This window comes from Carassius carassius, chromosome 39 (genome assembly GCF_963082965.1).
Source record: "Carassius carassius chromosome 39, fCarCar2.1, whole genome shotgun sequence".
Classification (NCBI taxonomy): domain Eukaryota; kingdom Metazoa; phylum Chordata; class Actinopteri; order Cypriniformes; family Cyprinidae; genus Carassius; species Carassius carassius.
The window spans coordinates 25,391,002-25,414,686 of NC_081793.1; the positions used below are offsets into that span (position 1 = coordinate 25,391,002).

The following is a 23,685-nucleotide window of genomic DNA, read 5'->3' on the forward strand; positions in this document are numbered from 1 at the left end:
GTGTGATGATGGACCAGATCTGAGGGAGTGACAACTGTGGTGTTTTCTGTATTCATTTCCCATTTCTATTTAACAAACCAACAATGCATTTCCCTCATAATTTGGATCTTACTTTCAACTGGTATCCAATCAATTTTACGTTTTCTCCTTCATAAATGCCAGTGACTTGCCAAACAAGTTCTACATATAAATGATTTACAGCCAGCCAAGTCCTCATCTGTAGGCTTACTTCATTTTAGGGAATGATGGTCGAAAAATTGGATGTTAGCAGTAATTTTCAGCACAAGTGCTTCTATGATTTGTACTCGTATAAAAATATGGTGGAAGTAAAAACTACTGCTCTATTCCGTTGTCAGGAGCGGCACCTGTTTCAGAGTTAGTGTCTGGTTTCCGCCTCTGGCTGCGGGAGCCGTGGTTCGTATGGATCATGTGATTAGTTTAATTGCCTGAGTGTCTTCCATGGCTGTCCCGGGAGACCATCCTTCCTGCTGGGAGACGTTTGTCACCAGTTCGGCAGCCTCTGTGAATATGCATGAGGGGAATCATGGAGATATTACTTCTGAGTTGTTGCTTCTGCTGTACGGTAATGTTATAAGAATATTCAGCTTCGGGCTCTGTTCACTCCTGTCATATTTTGGGACAAGACATTCTGAGAATAGATTCAATACATGAACTGACAAGGTTTTTGTTGTTGTTGTTTTGCTTTGTTCTGTTGTGTTAAAGGAGAAAGTTCTCATTTGAGAAGCTACAGTAACAGTTGCTTATGAAGCTGAATATGTAATTAAACATTCTCAGCCTCCTGTTTGCCATATGTGGGCAGGCATGTAGCTGAGTATTCTGATGAAGAATCTGATGACATCCGGTGACATTATTGTTCTGCAGTTCATAGAGTGTAGAGTCAATTTTTGAAACGGACAAAGCTATGGAGATAAAGTTCATGTGATCATGTCCTCATATAGTGAGACAGCAGATGCTGAAACATCAAGCAATTAGTGTGCTTGAGTTTTTGTAGTAGGCAAAATTGACCGCTCAATCATGCAGAGACACACAGAACATATTTAAAACAACTCATAGGGCACTAATGATTAACATTTATGCATTTGGCAGTTGCTTTTATACAAGCGTTTAGGGTTTACTTTGCGAATCAGACCCATGACCTTGGCATTGCTAGTGCCTGTGGTTATTTAATCGGTGCAGAAGCTCGTAATCTTTTCTTTTGAAGTCAAAAGCAGCAGTGGATTATGGACTTCGACAGAATCCATACAGCTTCCTCCTTTGGTTCTCCAATCTTCTGCTGACACTCGACTGCTCGCTGGTCATTTGTCTTTGTGTCATGGAGTAGCCCACGCATACCCTCCCACCAGATCCGCAGCTTGAAATGAGATTCACTTGACTGCATAATCTCTCTCCACTGAGCTCAACGCAGATTAATTGCCCAAACGGGTGACTCTCTGCTGCCTCTGCCAATCCCCGATCACACGGCCAATCGCATTCCCCATTTCCACAGATATGGTGCTGGTGCTCATCCTGGAGGTGCTGCTTAGCCAGGGGGCCTGCAACGAATACTAACAATGATGCAACTCACTTCTAACTATTAATTTGATTCAGTGTTAAACTGTCACAAGCTGCCTTTATTATACAGACAATTATATTCCATAAGTTATTATGAACTCAATGATAATAATAATAATATTATTATTATTATTATTATTATTATTATTATTATTATTAAGTTCATAATTAATAATTGTTAAAAATATTATTTTATAATATTTTATAATTGTATTATACTTTAATTTATTGTTAATATTTTAGTTTTATATATATATATATATATATATATATATTTTATATAGTGATGCATTTTATACATCAATAGAGTATGCATTTGTCTATTGTTATTGTATATATATATATATATATATATATATATATATATATATATATATATATATATATTTATTTATTTATTAGGGGTGTAACGGTACGTGTATTCGTACCGGTGCACGTGTGTACCGAATGACCGAATGCAATATTTTGTGTGCGGAACATAGGTATATTTTCGTGTTTCCAAACGAACATCTTAAGTGGAGAACTTTGCAGCAGTATTTTATTTCTTATTCTTTTTTTTATTTTATATATATTTTATTAAAAAGTATTTTTAAAAAAAGAATAAAAAAACTTGTTGTAAACAAATTGTAAAAAAGTTTATAGTAATAAACAACCTGCAGTTTAATGTTTGCATTTCTTTTCCTTACTGTACCGAAAATTAACCGAACCGTGACTTTAAAACCGAGGTACATACCGAACCATGATCTTTGCGTACCGTTACACCCCTATATATATATATATATATATATATATATATATATATATATATATATATATATATATATATATATATATATATATAATAACAAGAATAAAATAATTTCTGACTAAATGAACCATTAAAATAACTTGCTGAAATTGTGTTTTTTGACTTACTTTTTAATAATACTTTTTTATTATTTATTTAGATGTTTTCAAGTTACTTGAACACATAAAAATTCTAAAAAGACAAATGAGATTGCTGATTTAAAGAGCATATTACATACAATTAATGTAAATAGTTGTTCAGAAACAGATCAATTGGTCTTTGAAGAGTTTTATGAGAAATGATATACTGCATAAATTATATTGTTTAAATATAATTTGTTTATATTTATTATTTAGATATTTAGTTTAGTTTTAGATTTTGGTATGTTGCAAATCTGAGTTTGAAACACACATTTTGAGACACACGTGAGATTATTATTATTATGGTTTATTTTTCAGAAAACAAATGTTAGAAGCTGGAGACTTCAACAAAAGTATGAATTTGCTCTCCATTTAATCTCATTGTTGTCTTGTTGAACCAACCAAAATATTTTTAAGAAATCTTTGTTTGTGTTTTTTCTTTCCTATGGGTGATTGGCTGCTGTTAAATCATGTCTTAAGCTTCATTATTTGAAGACACAGAGGTGAAAAGAAGTTGTTTTTCCAGATCAGTATGTCAGTCACAGCCACCATAAAGCAGTATATCAGTGCTGAAGGTCTGTCTTGTATTTAACACAACATAAAAACCATACTATACATTAAAGGCTGTCCTCGTCAAGATGTGCCAAGCAGTCAGTCCTACTTATCACTTACAACATCTACGTCTGTTGTTGATTTCCCATCAAATGTGTTGCACATTAACACTGCTTCGGGTAATCACGCTTGGATGTGCTGTTAATATAAATGTATAATGGATTTATTGTAAATCCTGCTGGTAAATACTTATATGTTGCCACTGCAACTGCTCCTCAGTTTCAAGTGAAGACCACCATACATGATACATACTCTGTTTTCACTGCTTGCTCTGCGGCGGATGATCAAAACCTGCCAATAGCTCTGGACTGAGATACAGAACCGCGAATTTTATCACCAAAATGGAAAGTGAACACATATACTCTCTTTGGGGGATTTTTTTATTTTTATATTTTATTTCTTTTTTACTTAACTTTTGACTTTTTTGAATTTTTGTTTTAAATTTAAATAATTGTGGCCGATAAAAGAATGTTAAAACCTTCGCCCATGTATGTCTTCTATGTGCTAGTGTACTCCTAAAACTGAATAATATTACTTTTTAGCATTTTTTAATTTAGTATATTATCTTTTAGACGCTAGTGCATTCCTAAAAGTGAATGATAAATGATTAAAATACATTTAAGACTTTACACTCATTTTTTTTTCATGGTTTCACTTTTATTGTACTATTATTTATGTTTGACCCATAACAGTTAATGTTATCTCTGAGGTCTTCCATATGCCGTGTACTCCTAAAAGTAAAAAATATCATTTTTTAATAGATAAATGCATTTTCAATTTACAGTCTCTCTTATCTGGGAAAATTGACCAAAAATCATTGGTCTGTTTGTTGGTTCTGTTGAATTCAAGAAAGCCATGGATAACAGTAACAGTAGCTTGCTTTAGATTGGAAGGTTCTGGAGTTTCAGCGGCGTAAGACTGAACAGTCATGGTTGAAAGGTCGTCATTGATTTTACCACAAACACATTCGAGTCGAAACTCTTCGACAGTCCGGCCCTGTGTGTGGCAAACGTTACCGCTTGCACTCCGGGGACAGGGCATTTAGCCTGTGTGAATGATAAATGGCAGAAATGAGTGAAGTTGAGACGTCAGTGACTGTCTGGTGTCCCCGCTGTCTTTCAGCAGTCCTCATTCCTCAGCCTTCACCTCTCCTTCTCACCGGTTTAATCGTCCGGCACTTCACACGCTCCACCTCTCTCTCCCCTCTCTTCCACACCTCCTCCTGCTGTCCGCCTAATTGATGGCTGAACATGCTGGAGAGGCCTTCACTCCTTTTATTAATACATATATATCCTTTCAAAGGCAATGGAGGCTGGTGAAGGGCCTCTCCTTCCCACTCCTTGTCTCGTTGTTTTTTTTTTTTCTCCTTCACTACGTCTCGTCTTTTCTTCATTATTCATTAAGTTTCCCTTCAAAGCCCCAGACACAAGGCACTGAGAAAAGATAAGCTGCTGGACTTTAACCCACCTGCTGGAGCGAGAGGAGAAAATGAGCGAGGGATGACAAACCGATATAATAAAATGGAATAGTTTGACATATATCCAATTTATTTTCTGTTTATATTCTGTTTACTTTTCAGACAGAACTGACTGTTTACTTTAATATTGCTGCAATGCATTGCAAACTGTTCTGCTCTGTGTTATCAGTGGATATGGATGAGCAAATGGTTTTGTTTGCTTCCGTATAGTTGGTTTGCTTCAATATTGATGCATGCTGTGGAAGTCGATTGAGTAGTTTTGTGTATTGTTTGGGCTGTTTGCCCTGATGTAAAGCTCACTGATGAGATATATGGGATGTGTGACTGTCATGGGTTTGTGTAGTTAAGTCTGCATCGCCTCATTGGTCACATGACTTCAGCTGCACTTGTAATAATGTTTTTAAAAGTCTTATTTTTACCAAGGCTGAATTTATTTGATAAAAATACAGTAAAAACAGTGATATAAAGTTCAAGACATTGTTGCTTGCCTACAGAACAGCCACGGGCTCTGCATCTTCCTTCCTCCACACTCATCCCCTCCAGAAGCCTGCGGTCGGTAAATGAACAACGCCTCGTGGTCCCATCGTAGAGAGACACAACTTCTCTCTCAAGGAGTTTCTTTCAACACACCCTGTTGGTGGAATGACCTACCTAACACCATCCGGACAGCCGAATCCCTCTCAGTCTTCAAGAAACAACTGAAAACTCATCACTTCCATGAGCATCTGAATGATCTCTACTATGCATTAATTAAATAAAAAAATACTATCCACTCACTTGTTCTGTTCTCTTATTATCGTTTATCATCTTCCTCTCCTAGCTTTTACTATTTTGAATGCTGACAAAAATCTTGTACAATGGGCAGTTCTCATGCTAATTGCCGTCTTATGATAAATCTCGTTGTATTCCTCAAATGTCAGAAGTTGCTTAAAAGCATCTGCCAAATGAATAAATGTAAATGTAATATGGTGAAATACTGTTACAGTTAAAAATAACTTTTCCAATTTAGCATATTTTAACATTTAAATTTATTCCTGTGATGCAAAGCTGAATTTCCAGCATCATTTCTCCAGTGTCTTCAGTGTCACGCATATGTAATGGATCCTCTGCAATGAATGAGAGTCCAAACAGCTATTAAAAACATCACAATAATCCACAAGTAACCAATCCAACTCTAGTCCGTCAGTTAACAGCTTGTAAACTGAAAGCTATGCGTTTGTAAGAAACAAATCCTTCATTAAGACATTTTTAACTTTAAACCATTGATTCTACCTAAATAAAAAAGAACTCGATCAATAATATTGATTTCCTCTGTGAAAAAGTTGTCTCGTCTGAATCATGAGAGAAATATGCACAGATCAAGTAACGTTTACAAGAAAAAATTTTTTTAAACAAATATGTCAGTGGATTTTGATGTGAGAGGACAAAAGGGGATGGACCTCTTTTTTCCACTGATGGAACGGAAGTGTTATTATGAATTATAGACCAGTACTTTGAAGAGTCGATTTTCAGCTAATTTTATTTTTGGGTGAACATTTCCTTTAATCTAACAATCAGCATCTCCACAGAAGGCAATCGTGTCGCCAGGGCCGCTGCTGGCCAAATAGGTGCCCTAAGCAGGATTGTATTGTTGTACCCCCCTTAGGTGGAAAAAAACCACCTACTATAGGGGTGAAAATAGAACTTTAATCAAATAAAAAAGTAAATGAATACATTTTATTATTTACAAATTACAATTGTAGCTCTCGACATTTAGCTATGGCTATAACTTAATTATGACTCGAATTTATTTTATAGTCCCAAGCATTCAGAAATCATGCAAAAGGAAATTAAGCAGTTTAACTATGATAAAACTATGTTTTTTTTTTTTTTGTAAGGGGTTGTGATAGGCACATTTTTTGTTGAAGAAATTATAATGGTTGTGTCATCTATAGCAAAAAGGTGGCCAAAAATGAAAGATTAAGTGAATATTTGAATTAAATGTTTGGTCAGTAGCCTAAACAAGGATTTGAGTGTCCTGTAAGTGTACATAAATTGTTTATTTTGTATTTGCCTACATTATGTATTTTAACAGTGTTATCAACCAATCATTATTGCCTCATTGTTTTTTTATATATAATGGATTTTAAGTCATTTTAAAGGCTATTGATGGCTTAGGTCTGTTTTTATAGCAACAACAACAACAACAAAAATATTACAGTATATTAATACTTCTTTGTAAATTATTATTTGAAGTAACAAAACGATGGTTAATTTGAAGTTAACATGGCTACAAGAATGATGATTTGTGGTGTTATTGTTAAAACCATGGGTAATTTCCATAAGGGAACCTGAAAAAAAAAATATATTCACAGGAATGTGCCTGAAAGTGATAAACGGTCCTTGTTTTTACCTAAATGATTTATAATTTTAATATTTAAATATATATAAAAAATGTATATGGTGTGCATTTCTTTAGTTTTCTATTCTCTGCGCTGGATTGCTGATGTCCTTTACCCGGGCATAGATGTCCATCCATCAGTTATGAACATTCAGCTGTAAACATGGGGTGCGAGCAGTCGGGAGCGCGGATGGGAGAATGGCGCATGTTTTTTTTTTTTGTTTTTTTTTTTGTATTTTTTTTTTTTTTGAGCAACTGGGATGGTGCCCCCTCTGGGAGTTGGTGCCCTACACAGACTGCGTACTCTGTGTATAGGGAGCGGCAGTACTGCGTGTCGCTATTCAGCTCAAGTCAGATCAGTGTTGATTAAATTCTGCTCGATAACAGTGTCAATGCTGCATAGTTCATTAATTATGAAACACATTTGGTTCATAATCGATTTAGTGTGTGCAAAAGCCTATGAGTAGAAAGCCAATAAAACATGTTTCAAGAAAGCAGAAGTGTGCTACAGAGAAAATGCTGTAATGATAATACTAGTGGTGATAATATTGATATGATCAAAGAGAGACATGAAATTAACTTAATATATAGCCTATAAAAATAATAGTTGTGTGCAGCCTGTGAGAAATCTAGTAAGAGAGAGAGTGAAGCATCGAGTTCTGGCGCACGCATGACGGACGCTCTGTGAGCTCTGAGACGGCCAATCAGAGCGCTCGGCTCGCCCGAGCTGCTGCAGCGGAGGAGTGAGAGAGGATTCTCCCACACACGCGCGCACGCACGCATCCTAAACGGAGCAGAGCAGCACACGCTCGACAGGGGAGCGCAGACACGCGGAGACAATGGTACGCATGGGACAGAAAGTCTGTTTGGAAACTTTAGCGCACGCACCGGATGCACATTTATGGACTTGTACCATTAGGTAATGTGGGATATTTTCTTTTTTCGTGCATCTTACAGAACTTTCATTTATTATTATTTATTTATTTATTTTATAGTGTGTAGGCAGAGTGAGCGAGTTATCTGAAGGAAGTTGCTGTGCATCAACCGACTAAAGAAAGTGCGTAATGCCACTTTATTTTTCAGCATGCACGAGACAATAAGTCAACATCAGGATAAAAGGGATCTGTATTCATTGTGCGTTATCTGTTGAGTATCTCCTGCTGCGCGTGGCGACGTAAACCGACGCTGTTCAGCCGTGTATGCGATGCTGTGCGCTTCATCAGATTGCCAGACGCAGCTGAGAGGTGCATGTCTGCGGCTTATACGATTTATCTTCTTACAGCCGCTCTTAAAATCCAGCGCTCGGCTGGAGCTCTGAGCCGGGGTCGCGCCGTCATCTAGACCAAATGAGAGGAGATCAGGGGCGGCAGATGAATGCTAATTAATGTTTGGGTAGATTCCACTGCTGGAGGAGAAGTTGTTGATGCACATCTGCATATGTGGTGTGGTGCCAGGTGTTTGCTTCTGCTTAACGTCACATTTGTATTTAATTTATATATATATATATATATATCAGATGCAGCTTGTTTTTTTATTTGCACATTTCCCTTGCACACACACACAGACGTGCACACAAAGCCGTTTGCAGTTGGGGAGACAGCGTTGCTCTATTACAGCTCCTGAAAGGACGGTTGTGGTTTGATACAGAGCTTGTGCTGTCAGAGGGTTAAATGGAAAATTTTATAAGATAGAAAGAGACCCATGGTGAAGGAGATCAAGAAAGCTTTCGGAGTCTGCCGTGTGTGGAGAGCATTCTTTCCTCGGCTCCTTCTTCTGAAATGATTCAGACTGGGCCACTTTGCAGAGGAGTTGGATGTAAGATTTGAGTGATTTGATGCTCTCCAGAGAGCAGCGGCGTTTGGCTGTATAAATCACTTTCAGACCATTGACATACAGGCCTAGATACTGCATGTATGGCAATATAGTGCTTCTTCACATACCCTGACTTGACAAAGCATGACTGAGCTGTTTATCGTGAACCATTTGGTTGAAGATTTTGTTGAGCATTGAATGAAGTGAGTGCCTTTGCTATTTGAGGTTTATTTGGGGCTAATTTTTGTCAAAAACGAATGAAAGGGCACAGGGAAATGAGAGCCTCACACTGAGAGCAGGAATGGGATCAAGGGGCAGATTCAAACCTGCATGTTTAGCAAGAGCACCACAGCACATCATTTCTGGAGTGTATGGGCTAGATAATAAATCATGGAACTATCACATTTTGTTTTACTACTTTTTTATAATAATAATATTATTATTAATAATAATAATAATAATAATTATTATTATTATTATTATTACATTATATAATGTTAATAATAATTGATTGTATTTTTGAGCAGTCTTAGCTAAGTTAAAATCTATGTAATATCATGAATTCTGATTACTGTGTAAAAATGTAATGCAAATATGTAAATTTTTCTAAATTGCATACAATATCAAAATAATAAAACATAATATTAAATTTAACACATGAATATAATAATAATAATAATAATACTAATAATAATAATAATGATAATAAAAATTAGTTTTTCATTCAATATTTTATTTTTTGAATGGTATTCACTTATGAAACACGTTTGATTCATTATCAATTTAATCTGTCAAAAATAGGAAGAAGAATGGTTGTCAGTGCAGCCTTGAGTAGAAAGCAATAAAACACCTTTCCAGAAAGACAGAATCAAACAACACAGAGAACAACCAGTGTGCAATGAAGAAATCATAATACTAGTGGTGATAATGTTAGACATAATAACAATAATAGTAGGCATGCAGTGTGTGCAGCCTGTGAGAAATCGAGTCAAAGAGAGAGAGCAAGGGAAGTTAAAATAGTAAACAAATTATAATGACAATAATAATATTTTATTTTTATTTTTGAGCAATCTCAAAAACCTGTATAATATCTTGAATTCTGATTACTATGTAAATTAAATGTTTAAATAGTTTAAAAAAGCACACAATATAAAGATATTAAGTAAAATATAATATTAAATCTAAATTACCAATATTACAACTTGTTTGTTACAAACAGGGTAAAGGTTCAAAGATCGAATCCATCTCCTTCTGGAATCCATGACTACATATACTATAAATACCAATGGCCTTTTGAACACTTCATCGAGAGAAGGGACCATCTTTGAAGGGTCTTCTCATGAGAACACACTGTGTTAATGTAGGCCACATAATAAATCAATCTTTGAACCTTCACCCTGTTAACCTCTGAAAGGTGGTTCACACCAAACAAAGCAGAAAACCAAAGTGTCAATGAGTGAATGAATCCCTTGAGGCGTCATAACCTTCAGATGTGTGATACTACTCCTCTAATTCATCCTCTGCACAACTGACTCATCCTAATAAAGCAGGAATGCATGGTTATCTAGTCCAGACAGCTCATTACTTCCTGTAGCCCTTTAATTAAGCAAATACTTTTGATGCTAAAAGCTGCCTGTGTCACAGCTAACAGAAAGTCATTAATACCTTGAGTTAGACTAGCATTGGAGGCTGATTTGGCTTTGCCTGCAGGAGGCTAATGTCTATACTTCTCTGTTTGTTGTGTTAGCTTGTCTGCGCAAGACAAATACCATGTGGCTTATTACTAAGTGTTGAGGCAGTGATTTCAAACAGCACTTTGAGGAGAGAAACATTGTTGGGAGACAAAAAAGCTTGCAATGAAGTGATTATCCTGCTGTTTGAGATTGTTAAGGATGCTTATGGTTGTCAAGAAAGTAGTGATTTGTCTCAGTAAGAGAGAAGAATGTGTGATGAAACATGAGTGTGGATCACAGACAGGCTGTGATGGCACATGCAGCCTTCATCCTTGCGTTGTTTACCTGTCTACAGTTCCTTTAGTTTGTTGTCTGTCTTCTTTCTTTTACTTTCTACTCTATCTTGAATATCATTGTACCTTGCTCTATTTTCCCTCCTTTCCTTTTCCTTTCCTCTTGTTTTCTTATCCCTTCCCTTTTCTGTTCCACTTCCTCTTGCATTTCCATTCTACTTCCTTTTTCTTTTTTATTTCACTGTCTCCTCTATTACTAACTATTAATAAGCAGCAAATTAGTATTTTATTGAGGGATAAGTCCTAATTAATAGTGAATAAGTGTTCCCTATTTTAAAGTGTTACCCCAATTCATTCCTTGCATTTGCATTTAGCTGACGCTTTTATCCAAAGCGACTTACAATTGCTATATATGTCAGAGGTTGAACGCCTCTGGAGCAACTAGGGGTTAAGTGTCTTGCTCAGGGACACATTGGTGTCACACAGTGGATTTGAACCCGGGTCTCTCACACCAAAGGCATGTGTCTTAGACACTGCACCAACACCACCCCAACGCCATCCTGTTCTTCCCCTACCCCTTTTAGTTTATTTCTTGTTCCTATTCCCTTTGCCTTTCAATGTCCATTCTTACTTCTGTATTTCCTTTTCCCCATTCCTTCCTTTTCCTTGCCCTCTCATTTGCCTTTTCCTCCCCCTTTCCCATCACTTTCATTTCCCAAACCAACATAATTTCTTGTGGCACATTTAAGGGCTTTAAGGCATTTTTTTTATAACACCATTGGCATTTTATGGAAGTACTATATTAATAAAGCTGATTTGTTCAACGCACCAAAGGTAATATCACCTCATTTATCTCTCTATCATTTTTTATCCCTCGCTCTGTCATTTCTGAAATCTTCTAGCATTCCTGCATCTTTATCTGTTCTCCCACCTCAGGATTCCCCATGAGCTTCACTCCTCAGTAGCTCTTCTGACAGAACTAGTTATGAGAGAGACAGAACTCAGTAAAACATAATATAGCTCACTTTAAAACACATAACCTACTCAAAGACTCATGCAAGGTAATAATCCCCCCCCACCACCCCACACTCAAATACACAGAGGAAGGATTCACCTAAAATGAAATGCACACTGGAAATGTGTTATTTGAATGCCCAGTTCACTGAAAAAATTATATCAGTAATGATGAAATGCAGTGGACGCAGCAGACTACTTTGATCTGCTGTACTTTAATGCAAATCTACAGCACTGCTTCTCCAGTGATCCAGAAACCTGAATCGACTCTTTAAAATGCAGAAAGTGAATTCATTCCAGGTTATAATGCTCTTCTTCAACATTTGATGAAGAACTTGCTGCAGAATTAATAGAAATGTACATAACCATGTTTAAATACCTTTTTTCATAATTCTTACCATTGCCGGTAATAACATAACTTGCGGCAGGCGAATAGAATATATATACAGTACAGACCAAAAGTTTGGACACACCTTCTCATTCAAAGAGTTTTCTTTATTTTCATGACTATGAAAATTGTAGATTCACACTGAAGGCATCAAAACTATGAATTAACACATGTGGAATTATATATGGAATTATATACATAACAAAAAAGTGTGAAACAACTGAAAATGTCATATTCTAGGTTCTTCAAAGTAGCCACCTTTTGCTTTGATTACTGCTTTTCACACTCTTGGCATTCTCTTGATGAGCTTCAAGAGGTAGTCACCTGAAATGGTCTTCCAACAGTCTTGAAGGAGTTCCCCGAGAGATGCTTAGCACTTGTTGGCCCTTTTGCCTTCAGTCTGTGGTCCAGCTCACCCCTAAACCATCTCGATTGGGTTCAGGTCCGGTGACTGTGGAGGACAGGTCATCTGGCGCAGCACCCCATCACTCTCCTTCTTGGTCAAATAGTCCTTGATGCCTTCAGTGTGACTCTACAATTTTCATAGTCAAAGAAAAGTCTTTCAATGAGAAGGTGTGTCTAAACTTTTGGTCTGTACTGTATATATATTAGACCAAAAAAAAAACTATTTTTGCCTAGAACACAACAGAATGTAAATGCAGTGAAGCACATTTGGCATGCATTAGATGCTTATCAGCTCATTTAGCACCTGCTAAACTGCCTTGTGAGTGGTTAGTGAATGTGTTGCTCTCTGAAACACTGTTATCTTTATGTTACTGTCATCCATTTTCTTATTGCAGAGTCTTGTCGTAGTGGAATAACCTTTTGATTGACTGAGCAAAGGGAAAAGGCAGCTATTATAAACATTTCGTTAACAATGCTCAGTAAAATAATCCATTTGTGCGCACACACACACACACACACACACACACACATACACATGTGCATACTCATCCCATACACTCATGAGATACAAAAGCCACTTCACACATCACGCAGTAAATAAGACTGCAGGGGAAACGTGCATTCATGCTAATTGCTTTGAAATACCACACTCATCCAAACACGTACAGCCAACCTGTGACTAGATGAACAGGCTGCGGAGGATGACAAAGCAAAGAAAGAGCAACAGAAATGCATGGGGGAGCATGCCCAAAATCATTCCCATGCCGGGAAGATATACTGAAATAGAAACATAGAATAGCACCAGAAATGCAAATGAGCTGTTCTGGGAAATACAGTAGGCGAAAAAAGCAGTTCTGTGTGCGTCACAGTGTAAAGGAGAGATATGGAGGGTAGAATGGATTACAGAGCCTGTTACACTGCAGTGATGCCAATTATTTTAAAGACTTTGGTCATCTTATCGCTTGCCATGAACCTAAGACTCCAAACACAGCCTTTAACATCTTGGCCATTTTGCTACAGAGCAGTGTTTGTCATACAACAAATGCTCACATACACTACAGATATTGTAGCCAACATGTAGCCTATAGCAAGGGTATAGAGTTTAATTATTTTTAACTTTTTTCTTATTAAACGCTGTGTCATATATGTGGAGAGAACAAGTTATCTTTTATTTTATATAAGGCTATACATTAGTTTGGGATCTGTAACATTTCTCTTATGCTCAAGGCTGCATTTATTTGGTCAAAAATACAGGTAAAACTGTTACATTGAAAAATAATATTATTACAGTTAAAAAAGAACATTAGTTTTGCATGTTAATGTTTTAAATGTAATTTTAACTCTGTGAGGCAAAGCTGAATTTTCAGAATCATTACTCCAGTCTTCACTGTTGCATGATCCTTCAGAAATCAATCTAATATGCTGATTTGCTGCTCAAAAAATAAATAAAGAAGAAGAAGAAGAAGAAGAAGAAGAAGAAGAAGAAGAAGAAGAAGAAGAAGAAGAAGAAGAAGAATCTTATAGTTGAAACATTTCTTACAGTTTAAACGGCTTCATATTTTTGTGGAAGCCATGATGCACTTTGTTTTTAAATCAGTTATTTCTTTCTTTTTTTTTAATGTATTTAATCAGTTAGATTACTATGATTTTATTTAAGCAGCTTTAGCAAATACTGCTGTTTTTCACTTTACGGTACAAGTTAAGTTGTACTGTATAAGGGTTTTTCAGATTTTATTTCAGATTTTCTTGCATTGTAAGCTTAAAATCTATTTCGTAATCATTGTAGTATTATTTTCCAATTCAAATATCTAAAAGTCCTTGAAACAAGATAAATTTGAGCAGCAACTGCCCATAAGATCTAAAGATTTGTTAAAGAGAATGTGTTTTGTCTTGTAACACTGTCAGATTTTTCCATTTGTTTTAAATAAATAAATAAATCTGCAGGTGCAGTAAAACAAAATACAGCTCAGTTCATGTAATGTAATATATTAAGCAGTGTTGCTTCAAGTAAAATGATCTTGTTGAAATATAATAGTAAGTAACACACAAGACTACCATGCGGTTAAAATTTGTTTAAAAAGAGTAACTGTAGATTAACTTGTTCATTAAAGTAGTTTCAAAGTATGTTCCCCAATGGTTAGGTTAAGACTGTGCTATCCAGCTTAAACCAGACAGAGTGACCCCTAAGTAGGGTGGACTGGATTAGAGAGAAGCACGACCCATAAACACTGCTTGTTTCACTTATCCGTCTGTGTCCAAATTGATCTGTTCTCGTCAGACGGTTTCGTGCAGCACTCACTGTGGTTTGGCCATGTAAAAGTATCCACTTACTGGCTGTTCAAAGGTGTGGTTTAATTGGGTTTTATATTTATGTGACCCTGGACCACAAAACCAGTCTTAAGTCGCTGTGGTATATTTTTAGCAATAGCCAAAAAAACATTGTATAGGCCAAATGTATCGATTTTTCATACATTTGAAAATGTATGAAATACCCCCCCCCCCCCAAAAAAAATCACCCATGAAGGTATTTTGTAAATTTCCTACTGTAAATATATCAAAACTTAAATTTTGATTAGTAATATGCATTGTTAAGATTTCCTTTGCACAACCTCTAAGGCGATTTTCTCTGTATTTCGATTTTTTTTTTTTGCACCCTCAGATTCCAGATTTTCAAACAGTTGTATCTCGGCCAAATATTGTCAGATCCTAATAAACCATAAATCAATGGAAAGCTTATTAATTCAGCTTACAGATGATGTGTAAATCTAAATTTTCGAAAAATTGGCAGTTTTGTGGTCCAAGGTCATATATATATATATATATATATATATATATATATATATGAAACACATTTATACAGCCTGTGTGACTGGGAAATTATTACTGTAAGAGGTAATTTGACATGTACAGTAGATACAAGTTCCAAAAAAAAAAAAAAAAAAAAAACATTTAAAATTAATTTCAGTTGTATCACTGAAACTGAAAATTATTTTTTTATATTTTTATTGTTATTCATAGTTTTTCATATATCATTATATTGCTTTGAGGAACAAAGAAAAAACTAAATCATCAAGTTTTTTGAAACACAAAGAGCCACATCTTTGTATACATTTTCTTTTGTGACTGCAAATGGTCATAAAACACTTTTCGAAACCATTATTTTTGAGAATCCACCAACTCAGTAGACAGCATATGTGTGCGAAGATCGTAAAGATCATCAGATCAGTTTCATAACCCGGAGCGGCATTGAGAGCCATTGATCACACATTATCTCTTGTCAGGATGTAACGTTAGGGGTTATAATCAATAGTATTGTTCCTGTTTATGGCCATTTGACTCTCCTGTCCAACCTCGCAGTGTCCATCTAAACCTGCGTGAATCATTACGATTTGCAAAGGGCAGAAGCATGACGAATCAAACAGCTTATGGGCTATATATACATTATGTCTGGCATGTAGCAGAAAATCAGGGACAGTTCTTTACAGAAAGTCATCACCTATGGGCAGCTGGGAGCTCTTTGTACTGAAAACGAGAGATTGTTTCCATTACCAGTAGCACTGGTGCCCCTCTGAGGTTCTCCAGAGACGAAACAGGCACTCATGGGTCACCCAGGCAAACATTTTTTGTGTACATTAATGTTTGATTTTGAAAAAATTAAACTTAATGTTGATTTGGAAAAGATCCATTGGCAATAAAAAGGCATGGTATGTTTATTTAAAATGGGGAATCCTATAAATAGAGCTAAATCAAGAGCTTCAGGGCTTGCTTGAATGTATGTTTGTTTCTGTTTGTTCTTAATTTGAATAATCTGTATTTATAAACCGTGGTTAAGAGACATCATGATTTAATTATTTTTTTTTTTACCTCTGCATGCACCCCAAGAGATTCCTTTCAGCTTTTGCCTTTATGTGCACTCCCATCTCTGTCTTTCCATTATGGGTTTTTTTTTTTTGCTTCTTTTTTTCAAATAAAACATGAGACTAGGCTCAGCTATATATATATATATATATATATATATATATATATATATATGTATATGTATGTATATGTATATATGTCTGTGTGTATATTATTTATTTATTTATATGGCAAGCGTGATTTCAACAAGTACATGTTCCTGCTGGATCAAAATCATTGTTAATCCTGGAACAACATTCCAATCAACCAATCAGAAATGAGATATAACTTTACGGAAATATCTGTTTTAGGCTTACAATCAAGGTTAGGTGCTTCTACACCCTTATTAATCAGCTATCATTTCCCACTGATTTTAGGAATAAATTATGGGTAGGGTTAGGTTTAGGGGCAATGATTGGGTTAAGTCTATGCTTTTGGACAGTTGTGTTGATCCAGGAACATGTCTTACTTGGCAAAATCAGGGTGACCGTTTAAAACACTATTTTGACCCATTGTCCTTTCATGCTCTAAATGACAACATTTTATTTAAAATTTGGAAGAAATGTCACCTGTAGTTTACAGAATAAAACAAAAATGACATTTTACTCTAAAACTTAACTAAAAATCTTAATTTTCAAGTGGTCTCTAAATTTCTTTTCAATGAATTAATGATATATAATTATATTATTTATATAATGACTACTAACGTGTGTAATTTCTTTTTTTTTCATGTATACCACAGTATGTATAATAATTTCGATTTAAATCAATATGTAATGTTCGTGAATGTATTTATTTTCTAGGTAGCCATACAATAATTGGATAATGTATGGTTATTTGGTCATTAATGCAAAATAAATATAATATAAGACCCCCCTTCCATTACACTACATACACACACTTGATAAACTGCATATATTTGCATGTAGAGGGACCACTCTGATGATGCTGTTCTGTTTCCTAGAAACCAAAATGCAGCTAAAGACCTCAGAAGCCAGCAGAGAGCTCACTGCCTTTAGTCAAATATCATAAGTAATATGAGAGATGTTATGTGAAAGGGGGAATATGTGTTTAAAAGTGAGAGAAGTTAAAACAGGTGCCATAGTGAAAGTTATAATGTTGCTGCCGTGTATATATATAAATATATATATATATATATATATATATATATATATATATATATATATATATATATATATATATATATATATATATATATATATATATATATATTCTGACTTCACTGTTTCTTGCTGATTTCTGTGTGTTTGGGCATTTTGGGATAGAGTTCACTCCACAATTTTTAAAGATGAAACATAATTTTGTTGCAGTCAGATGGTGAAGTTTGTCCCTGCTCGATACACATTAGATCATGCATTGTCAGCTTACCTGAACCTGTATATCTAATGCTGAATACAGGGTCTCTTAATTTATTGCAGTGCATTTATTATGTCTCATAGTTGTGAATGGATGAGGCATGTTTAATCTATGGACAAACATGTGTTTGCACACCATCAAGTTCTATCCTGTATACTATACTGGATTTAATAAAATGCAACGCTTTTCCTCATCTTTACTTGTCAAAAACCCACTCTGTATTTTCTCAATGTTTCTTGATCCTCCTGATATGAAAATAATGCAGAGAAGCCCTGCATTCTGAGAGCTTCTTGATAAATATTTGCACAGAAACCATATTCCGTTCAGTAGTACTGTGTAAGTAGTAGAGGTGCCGCCCTTCCCTACGTACTGTAGGACTTGTGCTGGGCAGCGCTGCACAGTAAAGAGCTTTTTGTTGCTACATGATATCAGTAAAACCATAACTCAAAGTGTGCTGCAATGCAGCAGGGGAATAAGACGGGGAGAGAGAGAGAGAAACAGAGAGAGATGAAGAAGGTTTTAAAGGTAAATAGAATGTCAGAGTGAAAATGGCTCTCTGCAGAGTGTAGCAGATGGATACTGTCTCAGAGGCAGTGTCCTCCTTCTGTGATGAGAAAGACAGGAGAATCCCTTCTCTCTTTCCCTCCCTCCTTCCTTTCCTCTCGCTCCTTCCCCTCCCTCTCCATCTCTTCATCAAACGTGGGGCATATGGGATGCAGGAGTGATTTAGGCCACTAAAGCCGTGCAGAGATTGTCACTTACACTGGCTTTCATGGCTCCGGGTTGTCCTCTAAAATGGCTGCAGACGCGTCAGAAGAACAGAACAAGAGAGCTGTCACTTTGCTCTGGATCTGTGATCCAACAGTGAGAAGAGAAAACAGTGAATGAAATGGGGACAAGCAATATGCTCAGATGCTCGAAGAAAGACTGTTGGGTGAATTCACCAAACTGCACTTTTGCTCTGTTGTTTTGATGAGGGGTCAACTTGATCTCATTTCTGTGGAGAAGTAAAAATAGACACAGATGAGAAACAAATGGTTGGCATACGGTGAGAGTATAGAGCTATACAAGTAATTTGGGTAATATAACTCTAAGTTATGTGAAGAATGAGCTATCTTTATACTGAAATGTCTTTCAATTTTTGCTATCTTGACTAATTTAAACAAAGTTTCATACCTTACTGACAAAAAAAGTAATATAGTACTACCATGTTTTTCGTAATATTTACAGTAGGTGTTTGACATCATGGTAAAACTGGTTATTTGGACATTGTAAATTTGGATTTGATTTTTGTTATTCATTATATTATATTATATTGTTTTATTTTTTTTATGTGAGATTGGTTTATTTTATTTTATTTTGAGGTTACTCGGGTCTGGTCTATTTTCTTTATTATTATTTGATTACTCTGGTCTAGGGATGGTAAGTTTCATTGATTCGCATCGGTGTATCGGCATTGATAAATCTCTTTGCAGAAACTTGACTACTCATCAGCCAGGCATCTCTTTGAGACACTGCAGGGCTCAATTCCAAAAGAAAGAAAGCAAACTGCCCGCTGCTGCATGGGATCATGAATAATCGGAAGCAAGATCTCTTCTCAATTTTAACCTCCTTCGGAAATCAAAACTGTCATTTCCTGCCGGTGCTGTGTGATTTATTTCTGACATTTCAACGCAGGCAACCGGAAAACACAATGTCTGAGTGGCCTTCTCACCTTCAGCTGCCAAAAGATAGTGGAAATTGGCTCGCACCACTGAATGAATATGCATGAGCTGTTAGAAAGATTTGTTCACAATGTAATTCTGGTTGTATGAGTATAATTTCAGCCTCTCTCTGAATGTGTTTGTGTGTGTGTGTGTGTGTGTGTGTAAGTGCTTTCATTGGTAAGTGTCTGATCTTTCTGATTTTTTCTGTATATTTCACAATGTAGGCTGGGAGAGTTTGGCAGTCTGAGTACATACATTATTTGAGCATTCACAAAAACACACATAACAGCACAGAAAGCAAACCTGTTATTATTTCTCACCTCCCCAAAAGCATCTTCCATGTCTGTTGCTTTAAAGCTGTTCATTTGCTGTAAAATATATATTTTCTAAGATTATTCGTGTTCAATCATCTCATAAATATTGGGGTTCTTCACACATACACACTGCTATTGGCTCTGTGATTACATTAACATTCCCAGGTATTCATATGTACAGCAAACATATTTGTGCATGTTTTGATAAATGAAGATAAAACATGCAATATGAACATAAGGACCGTTTCTAAAATGTAACCCATAGCTGGATTTGATCTAGAAACCTTTTTGACGCCAAACTTAAAAATGAAATGTTTAGAAGTTAAAATGTTGTGTTAAGTATGCAAAAACTGAATCTGATTTATTTAATATTATAAAAAAATATTTAATTTAATTTAATTTAAAAGATCATGGTACGATATTAATTACATATTTTATAATAATAAGAACAACAACATAAATAATAATAATACTTAAATATTCAATTAATGTCATAGTATTACTATAACCTTAAGTAATATTACATATTTTTTATCACTTTACATTATTATTATTATTATTATTATTACTATTATTATTATTATTACTGACAATAAATCATTAGACTACAACAATATATTTGTTATGCAACTTAGTTTATTTATTTGGCCATTTTTTGGGGGGGTTGAATATTAAGGTTAAATGCTGCACATTTTAAGCTGTTTCTTGTTAAAAGCACAGTTGTTATGCTTTGTTTATATTTATATATTATATTTATAATATAAACTGTTTATAAATTATCTATTATTAAAAATAGTAATATTACATTTTTATATTTGTCGTCACTTATATTTTTCCTTACATTTTTGCAGACTTTCCTTTATATTTTGTATTTGTTTTATATATTCAATTTTACTGACAGATAATAATTTAGTCGTGTGATTCGGTGCTATTCTTTGGCGGCCCACCACTTAGATTGAATAATGAACCGTTATTCAAATAAGTATATAGTGTGATTTTCTTTAAAAATAATCTTTAATCTATGCCATAGTAATTGGTCTGCTTCACTGTTAGAGCGATTACTCTTCCATCTGCCTGACAATGTGTTCTAACAGCGGTTATCATTAGTCTTTCTCTCTTCTGCCATGGGTAGTTTGACCCTCCATACCCTCCTCTCTCCTTCTGTAGTTTGATATCAGCAGAGGGTCCAGACTGAGAAATCACAGCAGGTCATGAAAATACTCGCTCCAGGCAACACAAGGCCTCATTCTCTTCCTCGCCGCCTCATTTCTCTGTTTTAATGTTATCGACCCTTGGTAGTTTTTTGTCTTGTTCTTATCAGTCTTCCTCCTTTTTGTAAATGTTCACACACATATTTTTATTGTCTTAAGCACAATTCGGACAGGTTTCCTAAATAACACTTGTGCTGTTCTATAATGAAAAGAACGTTCAAAAGAACAGTGTTTATTTGAAATAGGAATCTTTTGTAATATTGTCTTATTTGAATTTAATGTATCCTTGCTTAATGAAACCATTAATACATTAAAAAAAAAAATAATAATGATTAAATAACAATCTTACTAAAGTATATCAGTGAAAAACTGTTGATAAACTGTTTCAAACATCATGTTCTATTGGTGATTTTCCAGTTTGCTGTTATAAATAATACAAAATTGGGAGCAGAACCCAATACTGTTGTTGTAATCTTAACCATTATGATATGAAATGCATATCCTGCTGATCTCAGGTCAGACAGTAGAAAGTCCCCACTGCTCTATGAATGCCTCACTACTGGAGACCAGCTGCCATTGATTAAATACAGCTGTGAGCCGTAACCAATGGACAGAGAGGAAAAGAAAAGAGGGCGGAGGAGTGGGGGATTGAAAGGGTGTTTTAATTATAATCAGCAATACAATCATTATATTAGCGCTCTGATTGAAGAGCAACTCTGGAGGTGCCGACACACACACACACACACACACACTGAAGAGGTTTAAATGTGAAACATACCTTGTCAAATCCAGTCCACAATACCACACTGCATCACCTCAGAGAACAGCAGTGCCAAGGGTAAAACCCATCGGTTGACCCAGGGACAACTTGGCATCTCTGGGACGCTTTATTTATGTACAGTAGGTAATCGGCATACAATACATCTTCTGCTTGAATGGGGAAAGATGGAAAAATACAAAATTATTTGTCAAATTTATGCTTCGGTAACATCAAAGCAACAGTTTTAAAACTCATTTTACTTATGGATGGATGGATGGATAGATAGAACTTTATATTCACTTTTTGCACTCATCAAAAATTGCTTTAAAAAAAAAAAAACGTTTTAAATACTGCTTTGCTGGAGCTACATTGAACAAATAGTTCATGGAGCACAAAAGGAGATAGATAGCTATTGACTGCTGAGACAAGTATTTTTCAAAAAGAACATAAACGTGCAATAAAAACAGTCCAGTGCTACTTGTGTGCTTTCTTCAAAGTCTTCTAAAGCCATACGATAGCTTTGTGTAAGGCCAGATCGAGAAAAAAAAAAAAAAAAAAACACATTTTGAGTTTTATATGTCTCCTGTAAAAACCGCACACTTTGAGAACCACTGCACTGTCTATTTATAGTGGCATGCTATGCATGTTTGTGGACTTGTTTTGTTTTGCTATCCAGTGTTGCTATCCAGCTCATTGATTTATTTTAACCCTTTTGACAGCTCAAAGACACAGGATTAGTTTTTTGCAGAAAACGCTGACGCCCTTGGGTTCTTGAGGGGAGTCAATCCCAACAGATCAGGATGCACTTGTGTTATTTGTTACCACAATACATTTATATAAACCTGTATGTTTGAATTTGTCTCCGTTCCTGATGGAAGTCTTGATTAACAGCAGGCTCTTTTTATAGGTGACACCAGTGACTAAATACGAGCTGCATTATTTCCTGAGTGAAGAGCATGCTCAAACATGAGGATTATCCAAGAATCCAGAACATATTTTAAATCCATGTACATTTTTAAGGGGATTTCAACTGTTTACACTTTAAAGGATTTGACGCCCATGACAGTATTAGAATCGGAAGCTTGCACGTGCTGGAGGCTTTCGTTGAGTTCTAGAGTCTCGTGCATGAACAAGTGATGGTGGTTAGTTATTTGTTGGATGTTTCTGTCATCCTGAAATTAGCTGCTTTATAAACTGTTGAATGCAAGCACGTTAAATTTGTGCTTAAAAAGTATTTATTGTGTAGCATATTCAATAAGAATTTAAATTAATGCATGTACAATGAAAAATATTTTGTATCCATTTTTTCCCTCACAATTTGCTAGGAAATTTCACAGGTAATTACAAAGAAATAGCAAGTAATCCAGAAATTTTTAATTAGAAATAGTATACTCTTGTAAAATATACTCCAATAATCTTGTAGTTACAGTATATATATTTAATATAATTTATATATATATATAATATTTCTTTTTTATTTCGATTTTATTTGCAGTGTACAGAATATGTCTTTTTAGAATCCGGGGTGTAGTTTTCATTTTACAAGTGAAGGGTAATAATATTTTTTTTTATTTTTAATTGGCTAAACAGCTGGACAATAGCTATATATATATATATATATATTTTTTTTTTTTTTTTTTTTTTTTTTTTTTTTTCTTGTCTGTAATATTTTCAATGAATTTTACGATTTGCTTATATACTACTGCACAGTCACTTTCCCCCCCCCCATTTTTCTATACAAAATAAGGCAGGATAGTTTATATATTGTAATACATGCAATGTCAATTAGCACTGCATTATTCATATAATTTATTTATTACCTGCAGATGACTTGAAAAACACACATAAACAGTATATTGTCTCAGTC

General features: G+C 35.2%; 1 protein-coding gene across 8 annotated transcripts in view; it reads left to right on the top strand.

The window, feature by feature from the left end:
• Positions 1 to 23,685, top strand: part of LOC132121681 (cadherin-18-like) — a 214,639-nt gene that overhangs the window by 103,847 nt on the left and 87,107 nt on the right. For 2 of the 8 annotated variants that reach the window (XM_059531345.1, XM_059531351.1), the window contains exon 1: positions 7,750 to 7,887. The exons of 5 other annotated variants lie outside the window; for them this stretch is intronic. The gene's annotated coding sequence lies outside the window, so the exon portion shown is untranslated. Of the gene's footprint in view, positions 1 to 7,749; positions 7,888 to 7,963; positions 8,026 to 23,685 lie in introns of those variants that run through there. One more of the 8 variants, XM_059531350.1, reaches the window with a different exon arrangement.